The sequence below is a fragment of the Bufo gargarizans genome, chromosome 1 (genome assembly GCF_014858855.1).
Source record: "Bufo gargarizans isolate SCDJY-AF-19 chromosome 1, ASM1485885v1, whole genome shotgun sequence".
Lineage (NCBI taxonomy): Eukaryota > Metazoa > Chordata > Amphibia > Anura > Bufonidae > Bufo > Bufo gargarizans.
This window is the reverse complement of record NC_058080.1, coordinates 590,377,440-590,384,448: the sequence shown is the minus strand read 5'-3', so window position 1 is coordinate 590,384,448 and position 7,009 is coordinate 590,377,440. Positions and strand designations below refer to the sequence as shown.

General features: G+C 40.3%; 1 protein-coding gene across 2 annotated transcripts in view; it reads right to left on the bottom strand.

Moving 5' to 3' along the window:
• Positions 1-7,009, bottom strand: part of LOC122924584 — a 326,694-nt gene that overhangs the window by 266,799 nt on the left and 52,886 nt on the right. The window lies entirely within an intron of this gene.

The window sequence follows — 7,009 nt, the reverse complement described above, 5'->3', positions numbered from 1 at the left end:
TTCAGAAGACTTAAAGGTAGGCAGACAATGTCATAGAGCAGCAGGAAATGCTAGCAGAATGCTTGGGTGTATAGGGAGAGGCATTACCAGTAGAAAGAGGGAGGTGCTCATGCCGCTCTACAGAGCACTAGTGAGACCTCATTTGGAGTATTGTGCTCAGTACTGGAGACCATATCTCCAGAAGGATATTTATACTTTGGAGAGAGTTCAGAGAATAGCTACTAAACTAGTACATGGATTGCAGGATAAAACTTACCAGGAAAGATTAAAGGACCTTAACATGTATAGCTTAGAAGAAAGACGAGACAGAGGGGATATGATAGAAACTTTTAAATACATAAAGGGAATCAACAAGGTAAAAGAGGAGAGAATATTTAAAAGAGGAAAAACTGCTACAAGAGGACATAGTGTTAAATTAAAGGTTTTATTTAAAAGTAATATCAGGAAGTATTACTTTACTGAGAGAGTAGTGGATGCATAGAATAGCCTTCCTGCAGAACTGGTAGCTGAAAATACAGTGAAGGAGTTTAAGCATGCATGGGATAGGCATCAGGCCGTCCTTCATATAAGATAGGGCCAGGGGCTATTCATAGCATTCAGTATATTGGGCAGACAGTGACTAGATGGGCCAAATGGTTCTTATCTGCCGACACATTCTATATTTCTATGTTTGGTATGATTTCTAATACACCAGATCTGATTTATACCACTGTTTTTTATTTTCATTACTATGTAGGCAATGGTGGCGTGTCATAGATTTACTCAATACCAGTCCAAGTCAGCCATCACCTATTTGTTAAAGGGTTTGGTACAGACTACATAACCCACATCAACCTAACTTTCTAACATATCTAAGGAATGTTAGAAAACTACAGTAGGAAATCCCTTTCGCTTCTGTGTCTGTAAAAATCACCATGTCCATACAACAGCACTACAATAGGATGCCACCATTGCAACACCTTTAAGATATTCCTCTATCAATTTTGAGCAGGGGTGTAGCTATAGGTGGTGTAGAGGTAGCAGTCGCTACCGGGCCCAGGAGCCTGAGGGAGCCCAAAGACCCTTGTGCCGTATAAGAAGACACCGGTATTATAGAAAGTGCATGCTGGGAGGGTTCTGCCATAGATTTTGCACTGGGGCAATCTACACTTCTGGCTGGAGGAAAAGGTGAAGAATTTGGCATGGGGGGGAGCCATTTATTTTTTTTGCCTCAGGAAGCAGGAAGGCAATGTGCTTCCCTGCCCCTGGCCACAAAGCACAGGGAAGAGGGCCCCAAGCTGAACTCTTTCACCAGGGACCATGATTCCAACTTTGCAGGAACAGTTTGGGAAAGCCAGTTTCTGTTCTAGTATGATTGTGCCTCCGTGCACAAAGAAAGATCCATAAAGGCATGGTTGGGTGGGTTTGGTATAGAGAGAATTTGACTGGTCTGCGCAGAGCCCTGACCTCAACCACATCCAACATCTTTGGGATGAACTAGAATGGAGATTGCAAGTCAGGCCCTCTCGTCCAACATCTGTTTCTAACCTTATAAATGCTCTTCTGGATGAATAGGCAAAAATTCCCACAGACACACTCCAAAATCTTGTAGAATACCTTCCCTGGGGGGGGGGGGGGGGCCAAGGGGGAGCAACTCCATATTAATGCCTATGGATTCAGAATGAAATGTCATAAAAGCTCCAGTGGGTGTAATGTGTAGGTGTGCCAATACTTTTGTTCATAGTGTGCAGTATGTCATTACACATCTGAGTATGAAATTTCAGTTATATAAGCTATGTTATCTGTATTAGATTGGTAATTGATCAATCTGTATAGTATCACTGCCATACGGTTTGTAACTTCTATAGGGGCTATTTTGTAACACTGCAGGATAACAGGTTTAACTAGGCAGAAATATTTCAATATTGCTATGATATTATATGGCATGTTACAATTCATTGAAAACTTTTCAAGTTAGCTGTTTCCTCCTCAAATCAAGCTCAATATTTGCTGTACATTATTAATTAGCCATCTACAGTGCTGACTTGTATAGTGAATGGCATAGCAGGTCATTGTAGCAAAGAAACCATGTGCTGCTTATCCAGCTGACTTCAGTTTAAATGCCTGTTTATTGCACTGGGTATCCAAGGTGCATAAGCCTGAAATTGCTGTTTTAACTTGTCAGAGAATGAATTTATGGCATGCGTTGTGGTTAATGATGTAGAGTAAAACCTCAGACCACTGCTGCTCATTTTATAAATACAGATATTATTAGCATACCTTCCCATGAGTTACTAAAACCGTAATGTAACAAACTTGTAAGAATCCAGGTTACTGCTATACATACAGACGTGGACAAAATTGTTGGTACCCTTTGGTCAATGAAAGAAAAAGTCACAATGGTCACAGAAATAACTTTAATCTGACAAAAGTAATAATAAATTAAAATTCTATAAATGTTAACCAATGAAAGTCAGACATTGTTTTTCAACCATGCTTCAACAGAATTATGTAAAAAAATAAACTCATGAAACAGGCATGGACAAAAATGATGGTACCCCTAGAAAACACAGAACATAATGTGACCAAAGGGACATGTTAATTCAAGGTGTGTCCACTAATTAGCATCACAGGTGTCTACAACCTTGTAATCAGCCATTGGGCCTATATATATGGCTCCAGGTAATCACTGTGTTGTTTGGTGATATGGTGTGTACCACACTCGACATGGACCAGAGGAAGCAAAGGAAAGAGCTGTCTCAAGAGATCAGAAAGAAAATTATAGACAAGCATGTTAAAGGTAAAGGCTATAAGACCATCTCCAAGCAACTAGATGTTCCTGTGAGTACAGTTGCACATATTATTCATAAGTTTAAGATCCATGGGACTGTAGCCAACCTCCCTGGACGTGGCCGCAGGAGGAAAATTGATGACAAATCTAAGAGACGGATAATCCGAATGGTAACAAAAGAGCCTAGAAAGACTTCTAAAGAGATTCAAGGTGAACTTCATGCTCAAGGAACATCAGTGTCAGATCGCACCATCCGTCGTTGTTTGAGCCAAAGTGGACTACATGGGAGACGACCAAGGAGGACACCATTGTTGAAAACGAATCATAAAAAAGCAAGACTGGAATATGCCAAACTACATGTTGACAAGCCACAAAGCTTCTGGGAGAATGTCCTGTGGACAGATGAGACAAAAATCGAAGTTTTTGCCAAGGCACATCAGCTGTATGTTCACAGACGAAAAAATGAAGCATATCAAGAAAAGAACACTGTCCCTACTGTGAAACATGGAGGAGGCTCTGTTATGTTCTGGGGCTGCTTTGCTGCGTCTGGCACAGGGTGTCTTGAATCTGTGCAGGGTACAATGAAATCTCAAGACTATCAAGGAATTCTAGAGAGAAATGTACTAGCCAGTGTCAGAAAGCTAGGTCTCAGTCGCAGGTCATGGGTCTTGCAACAGGACAATGACCCAAAACACACCGCTAAAAACACCCAAGAATGGCTAAGAGGAAAAAATTGGACTATTCTAAAGTGGCCTTCTATGAGCCCTGACCTCAATCCTATTGAGCATCTTTGGAAGGAGCTGAAACATGCAGTCTGGAAAAGGCACCCTTCAAACCGGACACAACTGGAGCAGTTTGCTCATGAGGAGTGGGCCAAAATACCTGCTGAGAGGTGCAGATGTCTCATTGACAGTTACAGGAAGCGTTTGATTGCAGTGATTGCCTCAAAAGGTTGCGCAACAAAATATTAAGTTAGGGGTACCATCATTTTTGTCCATGCCTGTTTCATGAGTTTATTTTTTTACATAATTCTGTTGAAGCATGGTTGAAAAACAATGTCTGACTTTCATTGGTTAACATTTATAGAATTTTAATTTATTATTACTTTTGTCAGATTAAAGTTATTTCTGTGACCATTGTGACTTTTTCTTTCATTGACCAAAGGGTACCAACAATTTTGTCCACGTCTGTATAAATTGTATTACTTTATTGTAGCCAGTGGCTGATTCTGACACACATGGTGGCCTGGCAAGTTAACACCACACAAGACAAAACTGTTTGTTAGGTCTTATTCACATAGTGCAGAAGCCAAAATCAGGAGTGGATGCAGAGTAGATAAATTTAGGATCTAGCCTTTGTTTTGGCTTGAATATATTTATACTGACCAAATATGGAATTTGTTCATAAGGACTTCCACATACATAATCATTACATTGCTAATTTACAAAACAGTAAAATTTCTAGTTGGAATTACAAAAAAAAACTTGCTACTCCACTTTACTCTCCAGGCCAAACAATACAGTCCATGCAAGTTACTAAAAATATTTTCTTGACCTCCATGTAGACAATCATGACATGATGAGGATAGTGAACAATGAAGGCTCCTATTAAATTATTGCAAGCTTGGCAACGAAAGGAATTGATACATTATTGGAAAATGTAATAGCTTTTCTTTACATAATTGATCAGCTTTATTTGTTGAAACCATAATACCTCTTACTGATTGCAAAATCTGAATTGTTAAAATGTATCTTCAACAATCCAATTACAGGCCGCTTTAGGGATGCACCTCAATGTGTTAATTCAAGTTTAATCTAGAATTTAAGAAAGATAAGCTCTAAGCACTTATTAATTTTAGGTTGCACACACTATTCATTTGAGTAGGAAGAGACTTGAATCACTGCAGACCTTTACTCTCTCCTTGCTGAGAGACAGAAAAGTAGCTAACCCAAACAGGCAAGTAAAAGCTGCCATAAAGGAAATTTGCTAGCTAATAAAGTTCTTTGTTCACTGCAAGATTGACACTGATTCAAGCAACCAGTTCCTCTCTCTCTCTGTAGTGAGAATGGGGAGAGAGAGGGGTTGAGTGACCAGACTTGTAGATACAGTGACCAAGGAACGAGCTGCAGCTCCACTGTATTGGGAACACAGTAGACAACGATAACAACTTCATGGTAGTGAATTTGCAAGAAGAGACCTACAGTGCTGATGGTAAGGCTGCAACAAAATTACTGAGGAAGTGCGGTAGTGCGAAACGGCCGTCGCCGCTTGGCGTTCTGTGTCCGAATATGTCCACCCCAGCCCTATTGTTTGTACCTGTCTTTGTATGAAGAATAAAGGAATCAACTACAGCAGTGGTGAGTGCCGCCCGTCTTTACTTATCGTTTATGGATTGGATGCACTGTTATTAAGGACTGAGCACCACGTACGCTGCTACATGACAAGGCACATAGGTAGCCACTACCTGTGAGAGAGACATTGAGCAGTGCGGTCCCGTTTCATGTTTTCTTTGGATTGTAGTTACTGAGGATTGATCTTTGAGGCTATTTTTCATTGTAACCACACTTTAAAGGCGGTCTGTCACCAGCCTTGACCATGCAAACTGCTGACAGCACTGAGGGGTCATACCACTTGCATAACATTTATTCTGTCATGTTCAGTATTGCTCTTGCAATCTCTCCCTACATTGAGCTACTCTGCTCTGAGTGACAGCTGTATCATCCAACCCAGAGACTGCTACAGCTCTCACCCAGAGCACAGGTGTCACTTCTAACCAGAGATAAACATTTCTCTTTGTCACCACTATTCTGCTCTACTAGGGTATTCTTTTCAATTATCTCTCAATCAATCCATAGGCACACAGCACCATAGAGCTGCTTTCGTTTGGTATGTTAGAAATAGAGCTTGTATAAAAATATATTGTGGTAAATATGAATTTGTTTTTGACGTACATTCTCATTATAATGCCGTTAATAGAAGTGAGATTCAAGAACCATAACATGTTTCAGAAAAGGAATAACAATAGCAGTAAAGTGTTATGTAGGAATATTAAGCTCAATGAGGACCACCTTTAAAAAATTTTTTTGCTATGATCAGGATAGGTCATCAATGTCATGTCAGTAATGTCCAACTCCCAGAACCCATGCCAATCAGCTGTTTGAAAAGGCCAGTGAAGTCACGTTTGTCGGTCACATGGCCTATGTTCAGCTCAGTTCCATTCAAGAGAAAGGGTCTGGGCTTCAATACTAAGCATTGTCGCTATACAATGCATGTTAGTGTTCTTGGTATGCATCTTGGCTCCGTTCCTGTCAGTTATGTGCCGAATCCAGCACTTCTATAATTTTCGTTCTTCTGGTCCTATATCGGAGCATAAGAATGGAAATAAATAGTGGTGATGTGAAAGCGCTCTTAGCCAGATATGTGCTCATTCATGAATTATTGTGAACAATGATCCATAGATCTTGGCACTTTATGTATAGATACATTGGTTTATGTAAGGTGAATATTACAGTAGTCCACATCTCAAGTGCAGAGCAGTGTGTTTTAATAATTCACTTTTTGTATTTATTTATAAAGTCAGAACATTTTACCAATAACTTATTGCTTCATCTCGGAGGAACACATAGGATTAGTAGCAAGGGACTTTTGACAGGAGGCACTGAGGTTTCAATGTCTTGTGTTGAGTCAACAAGCAGTGTTGTAATGTAACTGAATACTGCAACACAACAAGCGATACATATTTCCTATGTCCTCAGTAGAGCGAGCCTGCAGGGGAGTGCCGGTAAATGGCAAGTGGGACATTATATTCAAGGGAAAGGTGTTTTGCAATATCACAAACAAATTTAATCTCGTCTTTGCGGTTACCTGTGGAATGGACACAGGCTTCTCCGGTGTAAAACTTCCAATAGGTTGCATTGGAGAGATGCTTCTCTTTCTTTGCACAATCTGTGGTGCAGAGAAGGTCAAATATATGTCAGACTTATTAAGAGGACTAAGAGGCCTGTACCTCTAAATTAATTTCAGATTGACGGTGATGTGCTTACTGATCTGAGTGTGGGCCGTGGCGCTAGCACTAGTGCCTTCTCAAACAGCCAATCAACGGGGGTCCAGAGAATAGCTCATCAGTAGAAAAGTCTCAGAGGACTCCTTTAACCTTTCTTTTGGCTTAACATGTCCTGATATGCATGTCAGGAGATGACCAGATTTTCCAAGCAACATGATTTCCAGATATTGTGTCAC